The sequence below is a fragment of the Panthera uncia genome, chromosome F1 (assembly GCF_023721935.1).
Source record: "Panthera uncia isolate 11264 chromosome F1, Puncia_PCG_1.0, whole genome shotgun sequence".
Taxonomy (NCBI): Eukaryota; Metazoa; Chordata; class Mammalia; order Carnivora; family Felidae; genus Panthera; species Panthera uncia.
In genome coordinates this window covers 44,387,272-44,406,774 of record NC_064813.1, presented here as the reverse complement: position 1 = coordinate 44,406,774, position 19,503 = coordinate 44,387,272, and positions in this window count along the sequence as shown.

Sequence of the window (19,503 nt, the reverse complement as noted above, 5' to 3'; positions counted from 1 at the left end):
CAACATCTGATATTTGAAACCAGACAGGAAGTTGCTACTTCAGCATAGCTCTGACCTTTTGATTCTTGAGTCTCTTTCTTGTATTTGCCTGCCTGCAATTGAAGGAGTCATTTTCTTAAATCTTGCTTTTATATTATGTCCACATGAGGGTCAAGGCAGCCTAAATCCTGGATTCTACAGTTAGGTCTGTAGTCCATGGCTCTATCCTTGATTAATATTCTTCTGTATCCAATAAATAAACCCTATGGCATTGGGTGAGCAAATGAAGTAGATACACTATAAATATATTTTATTAAAAAGAATTGGATTTACAGAGAAATAGAATGAAGTCTCCACACCAACAACAGGTGCTAGCTTTGATCATCAATCCAGGCTAATAAGCAATAAAAGAGATCTTTTTTTTCTTAATGTTTATTTGTTTTTGAGAGACAGAGACAGAGCATGAGCAGGGGAGGAAGAGAGGGGAAGGGAGACACAGAATATGAAGCAGGTTCTAAGCTCCAAGCTGTCAACACAGAGCCCAACACGGGGTTCAAACTCACAAACCGTGAAGTCATGACCTGAGCCGAAGTGGAACGCTCACCTGACCGAACCACCCAGGTGCCCCAACGAGTTTGTATTTTGAAGACTATAGAAGAAAAATTTTGTAATATTGAGTTAAAAAATTTTTTTTCAAAGACAGCAAAATAAGCACATCACAATAGAAAAAAAATAGTGAAAGAGAATTCAAGAAATTAAAGCATTTTACACAGTGGAAGACATTAAGAGGGCAAGTACACTTGGAGAAAATTTTGGAAAACATATATCCAACAAAGAGCTTAATTCCAGAATATATGCAGAAGTTTTACAACTCAATGATAAGAAGATAATCTAATTTTAAAAACAGGGGTGCCTGGGTAGCTCAGTCGGTTAAGTGCCCAACTTCTGCTCAGGTCATGATCTTGCGGTTCTTGGGTTCAAGCCCTGCGTTGGTCTCTGTACTGACAGCTCGGAGCATGGAGCCTGCTTTGGATTCTGTGTCTCCCTCTCTTTCTGCTCCTCCCCCATTCATACTCCCTCTCTCTCTCTCTCTCTCTCTCTCTCTCTCTCTAATAAACATTTTTTTTTAAAGCTACTACTTGAACATATACTTCAAATTTTAAAAATATAGATGTCTATATAAATGGCTAATAAGCATTGGAAATATGCTTAACATCAATATTCATAACAAAATTATAAATTAGAAAAGCAATGAGATACTGTTATACATACCAACCATGGGTGAACATATGAACTGACCGGAAATTTGTAAATTAAATGTGAATGCAGGTGACACAGCCACTTTGGAAAACGGTATGGTGATATATTATAAAGGTAAACATTTGCTTGCCATATTTTCAGCAATTCCGCTCCTAGGTATTTACCCAAGACAAATGAACTCATTTGCCCATCCAAAGATGTGGACATGTCATAGCCAAAATAAGGAAGCAAGCATACATGCCCATAAGTGGTAAATGCATAAACAAATTATAGCATAGCCATACAATGAAATAATACTCAGAAATAAAAGGAAATACAACATTAATACATGTAACAAGATGGATGGATTCCATAATAGTATTGCAAGTGAAGAGCCAAGCACAAAGGTGGTATACTTCATGATTCCAAATACAGTTCTATAAAACCAATATTATAGTGACTGAAGGCAGATCAAAGAGACCAAAGAACGTCTGGGGCTATGGGTGGGTGCAACGAGGAAGTAGAAAATTTTATGATGAGAATAAAAGTTCTGCTGTGATTGTATGACTGTAAACAGTTACACAAGTTTACCCCTTAAATTGTACACCCAGACAAATTAGTGTTCATGAATAAATGTAACAGAAAAATACTGTTATATAAACAAAGTGCAGGGCATATATCTAATAAGCTCCTTCTGGAAAATAATACTGAACTGATTTGAAAGTCTCTTTTTATGTTCCTGGAACATTCAAATTTTTTTCACATATTATTAAATAAATAAAATCTTAATAAATAAAAACAGCATTTTTATAGGCCAAATTTTCAGAATACAATGGCATTGGAGTAAAACAGTAGTGAATATTTGCAAAGAAAAACTATTCAATACCCTAAATTTAAGAATAAAAATAAATGGGAGTACCTGGGTGGCTTAGTCGGTTAAGCGTCTGACTTTGGCTCAGGTCATGATCTCATGGTTCGTGGGTTCCAGCCCTACATCAGGCTCTGTGCTGACAGCTCAGAGCCTGGAAGCTGCTTCGGGTTCTGTGTCTCCCTCTCTCTGCCCCTCGCCCACTTGCTCACGCTCTCTCTCTCTCTCTCTCTTTCTCTCTCTTTCTTGGAAATAAAAAAAAAAATTAAAGAAAACACTAAGAATAAAAATAAATATTTAAAGTAAGCTTTTCATGCAAGGAAAAATCAAGAGAAATTGCAAGTTACTTAAAACAATGAAAATCAGGAGAGGGAGTTAAGATGGCAAAGCAGCATGGAGACCCTGAGCTTGTCACATCCCTGAAACACAGCTAGATCAGCACCAAACCATTTTGAACACCTAGGAAATTGATCTGAGGATTTATGCATAACTTGAGAAGTACATGCATACTTGAGAAGTACAAATATCTGCATAACTTGAGAAGTACATGAACTTGGCAAGTACATGGTGTGGAGAGGTGAACTGGGGGAGAGAAAAGCCACCAAGGGTAGGGAGCTGTTTTTGCAGAGAGGCAACAAAGAAAGAGAAAGGGGGAGAGTGTGGTGCATCAAGCTTGTGCAAGAAAAGCACTCCCCTAAAAGTAGATGGAGAGAAAGAGAGAGAAAGAGTGAAAACACAGGGGACTGAACAAGAAATCTGTTTCCCCAAACCACTGATGGAAAGAAAGGAGAGTGTTTCAATACCACCAGGATTCTATAAACAGTGGAGGGCAGAGTCTGAAGTTTCAGAGCTCAGTGCCTTGTGATGCTCTGGTGAGGACGTAGGGTAAATCCCCATGAGCAGGCAGTGGAGTCTGAGGGCTCCATATGCCACAGGGAGAAGAAGCAGTTTCCCTACTTGAAGTGCATTTGGGAGAGGCCATATGACCTCTCCACAGACAAAGGTCCCAGCAGACCCCAGATAGCAGCTGTGTTTGCTGGTATTAGGATAAAGACACCAGAGTGCGGTGAAACATGGAGCCAGCTGTGTGTTGTGGTCTGCCATAATCTCTGAACCTCTTCTACAGCATGATCGCAGGAACATTTTAGGGGACAAGCCAGCATGTGGACATTGCTCAGCAAGAACCTCCCCGAGAGAGTCAGCATGGGTCCAAGCCACAGGGGTCTCTGAAGCTGGTTTTGAAACACAACCCCACCTGAGATAAAAGTCTGGAGGGAGGTGCTGCCTGGCAGGCAGACAGCTTGGGCATGGACAGGGTAGAGGCAGGGAGTGGACAGTGAGCTGAAACAAAGGAGGGGTTCTTGATCATGGATGGGTTAGAGCTCAGAGTTCCTGTGCCAGATACTGGGGAACTGGGTGAAGCCATTTCCATCTCTTCTATGCACACGCTTGAGTGCCACACTGATCCACCCCAGTAAACAAAGCAATGCCACCTAGTGGACAACCTAGCTGTTACACCAGACCCCACCCAACTACACCCTATAAGCACATCGCTAGAAGACCAGCACAAGTCACTCCACCTGTTTAGTGTACTGACTATGGAAGGTTTCACAGTTTCAGTTCTATGGGAAACTGGATGGAATTTCATTCAGGTTTCACTCTTTGCTGGTTCATTTATTTGTTAGTTTTATTTTCTTCTGTTTTTGCTTAATAGTTTTTCTTTTTTGTTTTTCTTTTTTTTTCCTTTCTTTTCTTCCTCATTCATGGATATGAAAGAGAAAAAATATTTTTATTTTTTTACTGTATTTTTATTTTTTAAATTTCTTATTCTATTTTCTTTATGTCCTTTTATTCTATTTTATTATATAAGTTTTTAATTTTAAAAAATTTTATCTTTTTTCCCCTTTTCTTTCCCTTTTTTCTATAATCCATCAAGATTATTTCAACAAGAAGACCATAAAATACCTAGGATCTAGCTTCCTTTATTTTTTTTAATTTTTCTTTTTTATTTTCTTTTTTTCTTCCAAAATGACAAAATGAAGGCATTCACCCAAAAGAAAGAACAGGAAAAACTGTTGGAAGCCATAGGCTTAACCAACACAGATATAAGCAATATGTCTGGACTAGAATATAGAACCATGATAATAAGAATACCAGCTGTTAAAAAAAAAAGCATAGAATCCCTTTTTGTGGGGATAAAGAAACAAAATATAGTCATGATGAAATTAAAAATGCTATAACTCAGATGCAATTTCGAATGAATACCACGATGGCAAGGATGGGGAAAGCAGAACAGTGAATCAGCAAAATAGAAGACAAAATTATGGAGAATAATGAAACAGAAAAAAAAGAGGGAAACAAAGGCCAAAGAACATGATACAAGACTTAGAGAACTCAGTGACTTATTTAAAAAGGAATAACATTCAAATCATAGGAATCCCAGATGGTGAAAAGAGAGAAAAAGAAGCAGAAGGGTTATGTGAGCAAATTATAGTAGAAAACTTTCCTAATCTGGGTAAGGACACAGACATCGAAATCCTAAAAGCACAGAGAACTCCCATGAGATTCAACAAAAACCCACCATCACAAAGGCATATCATAACTAAGTTCACAAAATACACAGACAAGGAAAGAATTATGAAAGCAGCAAGGGAAAAAAAGTCCTTAACCTATAAGGGAAGACAGATGAGGTTTGCAGCAGACCCATCCACAGAAACTTGTCAGGGATGGGATATATTCAATGTGCTGAATCAGAAAAATATGCAGCCAAGAATTCTTTACCCATCAACTGTCATTCAGAATAGGAGAGATGAAGAGTTTCCCAAACAAAAACTAAAGGAGTATGTGACTACTAAACTAGCCCTGAAAGAAATTTTAAGGGGGACACTTTGAGTGGAGAAAAGACAAAACAAAACAAAAAAGACCAAAAGCAACAAGGACCAAAAACCATCACCAGAAACACCAACTCAACAGGCAACACAATGGTGCTAAATTCATATCTTTCAGTATTCAGTCTAAATGTCAATGGACTAAATGCTCCAATCAAAAGACATAGGGTATCAGAATGAATAAGAAAACAAGACCCATGTATATGCTGCTTACAAGAGACTCATTTTAGACCTAAAGACACCTGCAGATTGAAAGTAAAGGGATGGAGAACCATCTATCATGCTAACAGACATCAATAGAAAGCCAGAGTGGCCATACTTACATCAGACAAACTAGATTTTAAAATAAAGACTGTAACAAAAGATGAAGAAGGGCATTATATCATAATTAAGAGGTCTATCCACCAAGATATAACAATTATAAACATTTATGCTCCCAACACAATAGCACCCAAATATATAAATCAATTAATCACAAACATAAAGAAACTCATTGATAATAGTACCATAATACTAGGGAACTTCAATTCTTCACTTACAGCAATGGATAGATCATCTAAGCAGAAAATCAACAAGGAAATAATGGCTTTGAGTGACAAGCTGGACTGAATGGACTTTTTATCCTAGAATAGCAGAATCCACATTCTTCTCAAGTACACATGGAACATTCTCCAGAATAGATCACATACTGGGTCACAAATCAGTCCTCAACAAGTACAAAAAGATCAAGATCATATCTTGCATATTTTTAGATCACAGTGCTATGAAACTCAAAATCAACCACAAGAAAAAATTTGGAAAGACCATGAATACTTGGAGATTAAAGAACACCCTACTAAAGAATGAATGGATTAACCAAGAAATTAAAGAGGAAATTGGAAAGTACATAGAAGCAAATGAAAATGATAACACAGCAGCCCAAGATCCCTGGGATGCAGCAAAAGCCATCATAAGAGGGAAGTATATAGATGTCCAGGCCTTCCTAAAGAAGGAAGAAAGGTCTCAAATACACAACCTAACCTTACACCTAAAAGAGCTGGAAAAAGAACATCAAATAAAGCCCAGAATCAGCAGAAGAAGTTAAATAATAAAGATTAGAGTAAAAATTAATGATATGGAAATCAAAAAAACAGTAGAACAGATCAATGAAACCAAGAGCTGATTCTTTGAAAGAATGTACAAAATTGATAAACCCCTAACCAGACTGATCAAAAAGAAAAAGGAATAGACTCAAATAAATAAAGTCAAGAATGAAAGAGGAGAGATCAAACCAGCACTGCAGAAATACAAAAAATAATTAGAGAATATTATGAGCAAGTATATGCCAGCAAACTAGGCAATCTGGAAGAAATAGACAAATTCCTAGAAACATATCAACTACCAAAACTGAAAGAGGAACAAATAGAAATTTGGAACAAACCCAGTGAAGAAATTGAATCAGTAATTAAAAATCTTCCAACAAACAAGAGTCCAGGGCTGGACAACTTTCCAGAGGAATTCTACCAGACATTTAAAGAAGAGTTAACACCTATTGTGTTGAAGCTGTTCCAAAAAATAGAAATGGAAGGAAAACTTCCAAACTCATTCTACAAGGCCAGCATTACCCTGACTCCAAAATCAGACAAAGATCCCACTAAAAAGGAGAAATCCAGACCAATTTCTCTGACGAACATGGATGCAAAAATTCTCAACAATATACTAGCAAACCAGATCCAACAACACATTAAAAGAATTATTCACCACTATCTAGTGGGATCTATACCTGGGATGCAGGGCTGGTTCAATATCCACAAATCAATGAATATGATACATCACATTAATAAAGTAAAAAAAAAAAAAGGATAAGAACCACATGATCCTCTCAATAGATGCAGAAAAAGAATTTGACAAAACATAGCATCCTTTCTTGAAAAAAACCTTCAGGAAAGTAGGCTTCAAGATCATAAATACTATATACAAAAGACCCACCACTAATATCATCCTCAATGGGGAAAAACAGTGAGCTTTCACTTGAAGGTCAGAAACACGACAAGAATGTCCATTGTCGCCACTGGTATTCAACAAGTGTTGGAAGTCCTAGCCTTAGCAATCAGACAACACAAAGAAATAAAAGGCATCCAAATTGGCAAGGAGGAAGTCAAACTTTCACTCTTTGCAGATGACATGATACTCTATATGGAAAACCCAAAAGACTCCACGGATATAAAATCAGTGTACAGAGATTGATTGCACTTCTATACACCAATAATAAAGCAGCAGAAAGAGAATTCAAGGAATTTTTTCCATTCACAATTTCACCAAAACTCATAAAATACCTAGGAATAAGCCAAACCAAGGAGGTGAAAAAATCTATACACTGAAACTATAGAAAGCTTATGAAAAAAATTGATGAAGAAACACACACAAAAAATGGAAAAACATTCCATGCTCATGTACTGGAGGAACAAATATTGTTAAAATGTTGGTACTACCCAAAGCAATCTACATATTCAATGCAATCCCTATCAAAATAACACTAGCGTTATTCAAAGAGTTAGAACAAACAATCCTAAAATTTGTCTAGAACCAGAAATGATCCCAAATAGCCAAAGCAATCCTGAAAGAGAAAACCAAAGCTGGAGGCATCACAATCCTGGACCCCAAGCTGTATTACAAAGCTATCACAATCAAGACAGTATGGTACTAGCACAAGAATAAACCCATAGATCAATGCAAGAATAGAGAACCCAGAAATGGACCCACAAATGTATGGCAACTAATATTTGACAAAGCAGGAAAGAATATCCAATGGAAAAAAGACAGTGTCTTCAGCAAATGTTGTTGGGAAAACTAGACAGTGACATGCAGAAGAATGAACCTGGACCCCTTGCTTACACCATACACATAAATAAACTCAAAATGGATGAAAGACCTAAACATAAGACAGGAGGCTATGAAAATCTTAGAGGAGAAAACAAGCAACAACCTCTTCGACCTTGGCCGCAGCAACTTCTTACTTGACATGTATATGGAGGCAAGGGAAACAGAAGCAAAAATGAATTATTGGGACCTCATCAGGATAAAAAGTTTCTCCACAGCAAAGGAAACAATCAGTAAAACTTAAAGGCAACCTATGGAATGAGATAATATATTTGCAAATGACATATCAGATAGTCCTTTGGCTAGTATCCAAAATCTATAAAGAACTTATCAAAGTCAACACCCAAAAAACAAATAATCCAGTGAAGAAATGAGAAGACATGAATAGACACTTTTCCAAAGAAGACATCCAGAAGGCTAACAGACACATGAAAAAATGCTCAACATCACTCATCATCAGGTAAACACAAACCAAAACCACAATGAGATACCACCTCATACCTGTCAGAATGGCTAAAATTAACAACTCAGACAACAACAAATGTTGGCATGGTTGCAGAGAAAGAGAATCCCTTTTGCACTGTTGGTGGAAATGCAAAGTGGTACAGCTATTCTGGAAAACAGTATGCAGGTTCCTCAAAAAATTAAAAATAGAACTACCCTACCACTTAGCAATTGCACTACTAGGTATTTATCCAAAGGATACAAGAGTGCTGATTTGAAGTGACACATGCACCCCAATGTTTATAGCAGCACTATCAACAATAGCCAAAGTATGGAAAGAACCCAAATGTCCATCTACAGATGAATGGATAAAGAAGATGTGGTGTATATATCTATATCTATATCTATATCTATATCTATATCTATATCTATGTCTATATCTATATCTATATAGATATATATAGATATATATACTTGGCAATCAAAAAGAATGAAATTTTGCTATTTTCAACAACATAGATGGAACTAGAGTGTATTTTGCTAAACAAAGTAATTCAGTCACAGAAAGACAAATATCATGCGAATTCACTCAGGTGCATAATTTAAGGGACAAAACAGATGAACATAAGTAAAGGGAAACAAAAAATAATATAAAAACAGAGATGAAGACCAACCATAAGAATCTTTTAAATACAAAGAACAAACTGAGGGTTACTGAGTGGGGAAAAGCTAAAGGTGTGAGGGGCATTAAGGAGGGCACTTGTTGGGAAGAGCACTGGGTGTAGTTACTAGAATTACTAAATTATTTTCCTGAAATTATTGCTACAGTATATGTTAACTAACTTGGATTAAAAAAAAAAAGAAAGAAACATAATGAAAATCAAGGGCACCTGGGTGGCTCAGTCAGTAAAACACCTAACTCTCGATTTTGACTCAGGTCATGAACTCATCCTTCATTGGATCAAGCCCCATGTAGGGCTCCGAGCTGACAGCACAAAGCCTGCTTGGAAAGAGATACAAATGTAGAAATCATTCCATTATTGAAAGAGAATAAATATAAGTTAACTGTTTAAATTTTTTAACAAAACAAAGAATACAAAAGTAATTTAACTAAACTTAAATAATTTTATTTCACTGGTTAACTAAACATAAATCAAGATAAAAAGCATTATACAAAACAAAGCAAAAGTAAATAAATAATTCTAAAACATAGATTAGCACATTAATAATCTGAAAAATTTTGTAATCAGTCAATAAATGTAAAAATCAATAACACAGCTAAACTGTAGAGAGGCTAACCAAGCAAAAAAAAGAGAACAAATATAAATATTTACATAACATAAAATATGAGTTTGGCACAACCACAGATCTAAAGACTGAAATCATAAGATAGATTAACACCCAATTTGTGTGCCAATAAGTAACAAAAATAGATGCAGTATTTACTAGAAAATTACACACTTTCAAAACCAACTCTGAGAAAAGGAGAAAATATGAATCCACATATAAATAAAGAAAATTATATAATTTCAAAATAAGTGTTATCAAAATCCACTTTACTAAGATTTTTCAGGTAAAGACTATGAAAATTTCACAAAATTGGTTATTTTTGCTAGTTAAATGAATTTTTCTCAATTTATGTCTGCCATTTTTGAATTAATCATGTTTACTGAAAATATAATACCACAAACTCTTCAAAATGTCCCTTTTGTTTGTGAATATAAATATTTGGTTTTTTGTTACATAATTACTGGTAAAATATGAGACTGTTTTCTCTAAAAATTCCATTTACCAACTAAATTTATTAATTAGTTTTTTTAGTATTTCCTTTTTTTTATTTTAAAATGTCAACAATACTTAGCCACCATGTTATTTTTATTCATTCATTTTATTTCTTGGCCAGGGAAATTACCTGTTTGATATTTCTAGAACAATTTTATCACTATTCTATTTTACCATTTGCAATTTTAGGGTTATACTTTTAATTTTATGTTAATTATTTATCCCTGAATTGGAATAAATAATTTTTATTGTATTTCTTAAGAAATAATAAAATTCAAGGATTTGTCTATTACTGTATAACATTGTTTACTTTGTTATTCAAATTACATGATTTTGACAAAATATAATGCAAATTTCAGTACAAAAATATAATCCCAGCATAGGGAGACCTTTATTACTAGTCACTGATGAATTGCTGATCCTAACATCACACAAAGTGCAACAGTTGTCAGGTATTGAACAATAGACCGTAGAGGACTCAAATCCTTAAGAAAAGAAGAACACACAAAGTAGCCTTATCTTCATGCTGGTTCTCTACCTTAGAAAAATTTTCAGACACTTTGCTCAGAGAACAAAGGAGATAGAACCCAAGCTCATAACTTTCCCATTGAACTAGCGAGGTGGGTATTAGCGTACATAACTGCTGAAGCAACAAGATCATAGAGCAGCGCATTTACTATCAGAATAGGAAATGGAAAGGTAGGGTCTAATGACTATGTGTGACTCTTCCCCTCCTCGCTGAGGGTGGCAATGAAAGTGGGAAGCGCAAGACACCACGGGTCCCAGCAGAAAGTGCATACCACAGTGTTGAGAGAACACACTTAAAAAGGGATTGTGCAGGGGTGCCTGGGTGGCTCAGTCAGTTAAGCATCGGACTTCAGATCAGGTCATGATCTCACGGTTCATGGGTTCAAGCCCCACATTGGGCTCTGTGCTGACAGCTCAGAGCCTGGAGCCTGCTTCTTGGATTGTGTCTCCCTCTCTCTCTGCCCCTCCCCCACTATTCATTCTCTCTCTCTCTCTCTCTCTCTCTCTCTCTCAAAAATAACTAAAAACATTTAAAAAAAACAGGGATTGTGCAGAGCTAAAGGACATTAAAGATATGGACATGTGGAATGAAGTGATCTTCTAAATTTCAAAGTCATTTATTTTAGGAATTAGAAAAGCCATTGGGGAGTTCACCTCCTGGTTGAAAACCTATGTGTGATATGTCAGGTCCAATATAGGTGATTACAAAAGCACAGACTAGCAGGCTGCCCTCCCCACACTAGACTTAGTGCATAGCTAATCCATCACAGTCTCTCAGGGAGTTGCAGTCAAGGACAAAGACCCCTTTGGCCAGTCACGCTCTTTTTGGTGTATTTGCATTCTGAGCCACAGGATAGACACAGGAGAAAAACAAAATAAACCTCTGCTACAGCCTTAAAGCTTAGATAAACTTAATTTAAAATGGATCTCAACTAACATGTAAAAGATACAAATATGAAATTTTGGAACAAAATATACTGAGAACATTTTTATGAATTTGGGTAAGCAAGTTTCTTAGATGCAAAAGTTGCTAACAGTGAGAATAAAAATTAAAATCTATTTCTTAAAATAGTTTGCTCTTAAAATGTAGCACTAAGAAAATTAAAAGACCACACAGACTAGAAGAAAATTTTATATGTATAAACTATATGTGTGTATACGTGTGTGTAGTGTGTGGATTATATAACTAAAAACAATATCAAGAAAACTGAACCTAAATGAAAGTAAGCGCAATAGTTCTCAATGGGCCCTTAACAAAATATATGAATGGCTAGTATGTATACATTAAAAGATGTTCAGAATAATTAGGCATCAGAGAAATAGAAGTTAAAGCTATCGTATGCAATAACTGCATACCCAGCAGAGCGCAACGTGTTAAAAAGCTCAGCATCAAGTGTTGACAAATGTATAGAGTCATTGGAATTTTTGTATGAAGCTGTGGGAATATAAAATGGTAGAGTCACTAAGGAAAAAGTCTTTGGCAGTTTAAAAAAATAATGGAAATTCCACTCTTAGATAATTTTCCCAAGAGAAATAAAACTTATATCTCCAAAAAATTGTACATCAAAGTTTGTAGCAGTTTCATTCACAATAACTCAAACTGTAAATATTTGAAATGTCTGTCAACAGAAGAACAAATACACATATTTGGAAAATATATAGAATGGAGTACTGTTCAGATATAAAAATGAAAATAACTGATGCGCAAAGCACCATGGTATAATCTGATGTTATATTGAGTTGAGGTAGACACACAGAGCACACGTTGCATTCTTTCACTCCATGAAATTCAAGAATAGGCCTCAGGGTTGGGAGGGGTGTTGACTGCAAAAGTATTAGGGAACTTTCTGAGGACATGGAAATATTTACTTTTTAAAAAGGATGGCAATTACACAGTTCTATGTATTTGTCAAATCTCATTTCATTTTTCCTCACAAATCTGTGCATTTAATAATCACAAACATATTGAAATAAAGATTATATACATATGTAGGTCTAAAATATAAAATTAGAATCAACTTGATAAGGTCAAATAATTAGTTTCATCTGTCTGAAAAATAAGCAGACGGTAATCTTTGTCACTCATTTGGTAAGGCCAGACATGATTCTGAAAATTTCTAAAAAAAAAATAAAAATTTTAGATCAATTTCACATTGCTAGAGATGGAAATTTATTCTATTTTGGTTCTTGCTTTTGGGTTGTTTGAATTAAAATTGCTTGTGGATAGAGTGAGGCCAATTCTTTCCAAGTTATATAATCAATTCATTCACAGCAATAATCTCAGTGAAACATCAATTAGCACTTAAAATATCCTTAAACACCACACACAAAAAAACAATATTTCACAATAGACCAGAAAAAAAATATCAACATAAAAAGTAAGGAGATGACCTTATCTGCACATAAATTTAAAGTATATGATAGAGTGACTATAATTAGAATACTATGAACCAGTAGCAAACATACACTGACAACTCAAAGTTTTGACAAGCTGTCAAAGATTTCTGAAACAAATTTAATTTAGTTTTCATGGTAGTGACTGGTAAACATACCATCTTATACTTGATGTGTGAACAAACGGACGCTTGGAAACAATGGTGAAATTCAATTATTTTCTTATAAAATGCTCTAAATGATTTCAGGTAAAATAAATGCTTACATATAAAACAATGCATACACATACTAAAAGAAAATTGATGTTACTTATTTAATTTGGGGATGTGGTAAGGCTTTCACAAACACTATCAAGAGGATAGAACTTAAAGGCAGATCTATATAGCTTCATAAATTAAACTTAAAATTGAAACTTTTAAATTAAAAAGTATGGGGAAAAGTACACTGTAATATATAAGGATACTACATTAATATATAAAGTACAATTTTTTATAGGTATAATGGGTGATGGACAAAGGAAATGAAAGAGGAATCACAAAAGATTCAATGCACATGATCAACAGATATGGAAAGGAGGTAAAAATTCTGAAACCATTTGTAATCAAGTAAATGAAAATTATATTAGATACATTTCTATAACATGAATTTGTCAAAAAGCAAATTAAAAAAGATTGTGCAAAAAGTGGCATTTTCTATATGTCTCCATTTAAGTTACTACTGTTTCTGAAGAGAAATATCATACAAAAAATAAATCCCACTATAATACAATAATTTTGCATTATAATTTGTATATAATTTGGATTGTTTAAGAAAATGTGTTCATTAAAGAGTATATGTTCGGGGCGCCTGGATGACTCAGTCGGTAGAGCAACCGACTTTGGCTCAGGTCAGGATCCGATGGTTCATGGGTTTGAGCCTCATGTCGGGCTCTGCGCGGACAGCTCAGAGCCTGGAGCCTGCTTCAGATTCTGTGTCTCCCTCTCTCTGCCCCTTCCCCAGCTCACACTCTGTCTCTCTCTCTTTCTCAAAAATAAATAAATATTAATATATGTGTGTGTGTGTGTGTGTGTGTGTGTGTGTGTGTGTGTGTATGTTCCTGGAAGATTTTTACAATGCCACTTGTAGTCATAATTAAAACTAAAAAATTTGAGTAGGTGACAGTTTAATTACATGTAATTCATTACTATGAGGACTTTCATTTGATGTAACAAAACTATTCACATTATCTTAAGTGAATAAAACTGATCACATAACAAAAGCTACAATACGGGTTCATGCAAATGTTTAGAAAAAAAATTCTGAGAGTAAAAGGATGCAGAGTATTTTTTCTTTAGATCTCAAAACAATTTATATTGTCTTAAAATAAAAAATAAAAAAAAATTAATAAACATAGCATGCAAGATTAGGCTTCAATAAAAAGAATGCATTGATTTTTTAAAAATATTTACTTTTTTAAAAATTTTTTTAACATTTATTTATTTTTGAGAGACAGAGAGAGACAGAGTATGAACGGGGGAGGGGAAGAGAGAGAAGGAGACACAGAATCCAAAGCAGGCTCCAGTCTCTGAGCTGTCAGCACAGAGCCCAACGCAGGGCTCGAAGTCACAGACTGCGAGGCGAGATCACGACCTGAGCCCAAGTTGGATGCTTAACTGACTGAGCCACGCAAGCTCCCCTTTTAAAAATATTTTCTAATGAGAGATACAATACATAGCTGTTTAGATAATGCCCATGAATAAATATTATACAATATAAAGAAAAAGTAAATGATTTCACATAAATTTCTTAGGAACTTTTTGCACAGTGAAGCTAACATCTTGCTGAGGTTGTATACATTACATTAAAGGGAAAAACTTGTTTGAACAAACATCTTATCCCTGAATTTCATGGTTTGATACCACAAAATTTTTATAAAGTTTTTGTTACATTGTTTTGCATGGTTCATAAAATAAACCATTCAAATGTCTACAACTTATATTTAAACCATGCATACAAATTCAATCAATAATAGCACCTGAAAATGGGTTTATAATCCATTAAAAAAAAGTTAATGTTTTAAGTTGTTTACTATGGATAACTTCAAACTGATTCTATGCTGATTTAGGCAAGTACTGGACTGAAGTTTATCTCTGTTTTTTTTTTTTAATTGGCAAGAAAATTAATAATGTAAATAAGATATGAGGGAGGAAATGTTCTACTTAAGGAAACAATCTCTTTTCAATTAAATTAGAAGCAACCTTTTGCATACCAATTGTAATTAAAAATGAGTCTTATTTGTGCATTAAATAGGGTTTTGCAGGATTTCTACTTGGCAGTATTTGTACATCAGCTTTAATTGTTGGATGCCCTGGGAATGATTGAAACTCTTTAAAATAATCTACATCAGATTATTAAAATGCGTCCTCTAGTTGGGTGGAATTCATGACCTGTCATCATGTTTATATTAGAGATTTCCAAGTATTTCTCTCTTCTTTATGTAGGCAAATCCCTTTCTAAACATATTCAAAAAGGAGTGGTTTTCATTGGGAAGCAGTGACCTCACTGTCATTGAAAAAGTGAAAGCAAGTGCAAAATGACATAACAAGTTAGGAAGTAAAAGACAATGAAGGATAACCCTCAGACACTAAGATACTCTTATTTTGGATTTTATTACTAAATAAAATTCAGGTCGCAGAATTATTGAATTCAACAATATTGCTTGAAAGTTAAGTTTTTACATCAATTATTTTGCTGTAGTGAGATACCACTCTCCTGAATATAAATAATATACCCATGTCACAGGTGTCCAAAATGTCTCATAACAAATTCAGGAATGCCTTCACTCTGCTTATTGCCTCCTTAAGTAAATGCAATAACTTATAATCCCCTCAGAGGCACCTCCAATAACAAAGAAAGCTTTGTAGCTTCCTGCGATGTTACAGTGGGAGAGTTACTATATTCAGAACGATGTACTCTTCCCTTTTTAACTATCTCACTTTGCATAACATTTTTGCCTCTGGGTCAAGAATGAGAACTTGTGATTGAAAGAAAAAATAACTTGGGAAATGGCCCTGTCAGTCACACCATTTGTGAATAATAATAATGGTGGTGATAATAAATATATTTTAGAGCACTTTTCTCTCTAAAAGTTCACAGTGCATAGGAAGGTCAAGAACAGAGAATTACACTCTTACTCATTTTATCTAATGCAAGACTAGGGTGGTAGAATGTGGAAAATATATCTACATGAAAGATCACTTTTTTCAATGATCGACAATAGCTTTTAAGAGCTACGCGCCATTGTTAGAATGACTACTTATCTGAAGAGCACAAACAGTTCTCTGGATTCCATTTGTGCGCGCGCGCTCGCGTGTGTGTGTGTGTGTGTGTGTGTGGCATAAACCAATAAAATAGAGTTTCTAAATAAATAAGACGAGGATGATACAATTTATTCAACCAGGTCAACTTATTGTATTTTAAAGAGATATATTTTCCCCAGTAGTAAGTGATAATGTTTTAGTCAGCACAGACTAATTCCAGGTAGAACCAGAGGCTTCATGCTTATTTTTAGATGGGTAAGATATCACTGAGTATTTACAGTCTAGTTGCATTCAAGTTAAATTCACACTTATTCTATATGAGTTTATCATAAAAATGGGTTCTTTATTGATAATTTAATAAGTGAGAAGAGCTTCCTTGTAATATTTAAAGATAAATGTAATATTCCAAGGACTCAATTTTTAATCTTAGCTGAGAGTATGAATGTATTATAAGAATTTGTGTTTTTTATATCTGTTACAAAGAAGCAGTGTTTATTCAATTGCAAGTATAAACCATTTTGTCAGAAGAACTTGGCTTTATCAAACATTTTTATGATCATCTGCTGACCTCACTGATAAATTTAACTTAACTACTATTTTAAAAATACAGCTCTTTAGAAGGCACCTGGGTGGCTCAGTCTGGTGAGTGTCAGACTTTGGCTCAGGTCATGATCTCACAGTTCACGAGTTCAAGCTCAGAACCTGGAGCTTGTTTCAGATTCTGTGTATCCCTCTCTTTCTGTCTGTCTGTCTCTCTCTCTCTCTCTCTCTCTCTCTCAAAAATAAAAATAAAACATAAAAAAATAAAATATAGCTCTTAAGAAGAAAGAATATGGTTAACTTATTTTATAATTTAAAAAGAAAATTTATACTTACTAGGTATTTTAAGACAGCGAAGGACTCCACTATTACTTAAGATGAGTTAGAGATTGGGATGATAAAAATCCAAATGCTCTTACATTCAAGTATATTTTCTTGTGTCTTAACCGAAGTTCTCTAGAAAACAGAACCTGAGAAAAATCTGGAGTAGTAATACCTAATTGGGTGCAATCCCAGGGCAGAGAGAGTAAGGGGAAAGTGTTAGGAGGAGGGAAGAATGAGAAGAAAATATAGAATAGTTATTAAGTTATTATGGTGATGGCCACTGCATGAAGAGCAATGACTGGTCACTGAGCCACATGAGATGGCTCTGGGAAGTCTCTATTGTAACTGTAGAAATGTAACACTTTGGAATAGTCTATTAGAAGAGAGCATGGAGAAAAAATTCACTGTTGACACTCTATTGCTACCTCTCCCCCATTAGTCAAAAGTTGCCCTACAAGGAGTTAACTTTACCCTTCTGAGATATGATGCCTGGTCCCTTAGGCAACTCCTACGGTATCTTGGTCCCCTACTCTAAAAATGGTGCTATATAGGAGTGCAGAATAAATTGAAGGAGCCAAAGTCTCTAGATATTGGCCGTAGGAGAACCTTTAAGGCCTATAGAGCTGGTCTACAGTTGAGCTACTGGGGTTGAACATGGGCCAAGAGCCCAGGAAACAGGTAACATTTAGAAAATATGATGCAATGCAGAAGATGTATCTGATACAGTTCACTCTTTGTGGTATTCAGATCCAGTTGTGCCCTCCTACTATATCTGGTTTCCATACTGCAAAATGGGACACTCCTTTTGGACAAAAAACTTCTTTACCAACTTTGAAAGTGCAAGCAAATTAGGCAGAATCTATATGGAGATCTCATCACAATATCCTACAACATTTAAGAAAGAACATTACTTAAAAAAATAAAGCTGCTGAAACCCCTTCATCACATCACTACACATTCTAGATTTGCTTCACCCTTGGCCAACACCAACTGGTACAGGGAACTGCAAATGGACAGATGTTAGTTGCAGTTTCTAGTTCAGTAACACCATTAGCGTGCCCCTGACAGAAACACTTTCCCCTTGAAAACTGGGGTATCTTTTCTGGCAAAACTTAAACCTGCAATGAAGAGAAATAAAATTTCAAGTGACTCAGTGGGTGTGATGGTCAGATATCTTATCCTACTTAAATCTCTTGACTCTGTGGTCCATCTAAACTAGCTATTGGAACAAACTACCATATGTTGGCAAATGGTTCAATGCACATTGTGTTTTGTAGAAGGCACCACCATAACATGATAAGACGTTTTCCCTAAAACTTACATATGCCTGTAACTCTAATTAGTCTAGTTATTTCTCCCTGATAGGACATACACTAATATCCATGATACCCATGATCCTGAGTCCATTCCTCCAACTTTTTTGTATAAAATGTACCTCTTGGTCTGAAGCAACATTGTTTTTGATACCACTCATGGATAAGGTACTCCTTAAACCCTCAGATAATGATGCTATAGAGACAGCATATTTAGGGATGGCTTCCCTTTTTCCTGGATTATGTACTAATTCTGGTAAAAATGAATAGATGTACCCTTCAAAGTGCAAGGAGTCTAATGTAACTGGCCAGCCTTCAGTTGTCAGGCAGGGTTCCCTATGCAATATAAAGGACTTAGTATCTTTCTTTCCTGGAAATTGGGCATTTATAGATGTCAACAGCTAAATGGCTTGGTGAGAAGGATTCCATTTTGTTAGAACTATCTATGAGATAAACTTGGTTCCAAATTCAGTTTATCATCCAACCTTCTTAAGCCTCCAAATGAACTGGAGGATCAAATGACCTTTTAGGTACTCTGGTCCCAAAATTCACTGCCCTGAATTTATCACATTGTTATTGTAAGGTCTAAAATAACCTCAAAATAAGTCAATCAAGTCCTCAATCTTCATAATTATCATTGCTCTTCCCCATATTAAGGTTATGGCTGCTTGATATCTCAATATATTAATATCTATATATTCTTATACCAATTAATCACAGGAAGAATCTTTAAAAAGTATATTGCTACTTCTTGCCAAGGATGATAACCTCACTTACCAAGACGAATGAGGTCCCTATTGCTTTCAAACAGGTTTTTGATTAAACATCCAATATACTATCTTGAATACCTGTTCTCTTGAATTATTCCTAATAATGTTAATATTAGACCAAGCCAGTTTTAAAGAAAACAAAAGATGGAAAGATTTGGTATTAATGCATTGGCGCTTATGAGGCCCAGGTAATGAGAGACATGCTAAAATAAAATGTTACAAAGAATAATGGAAAGAAAATAAGTTAATTTATTATCAAGTTCTATTTCTTTCTTA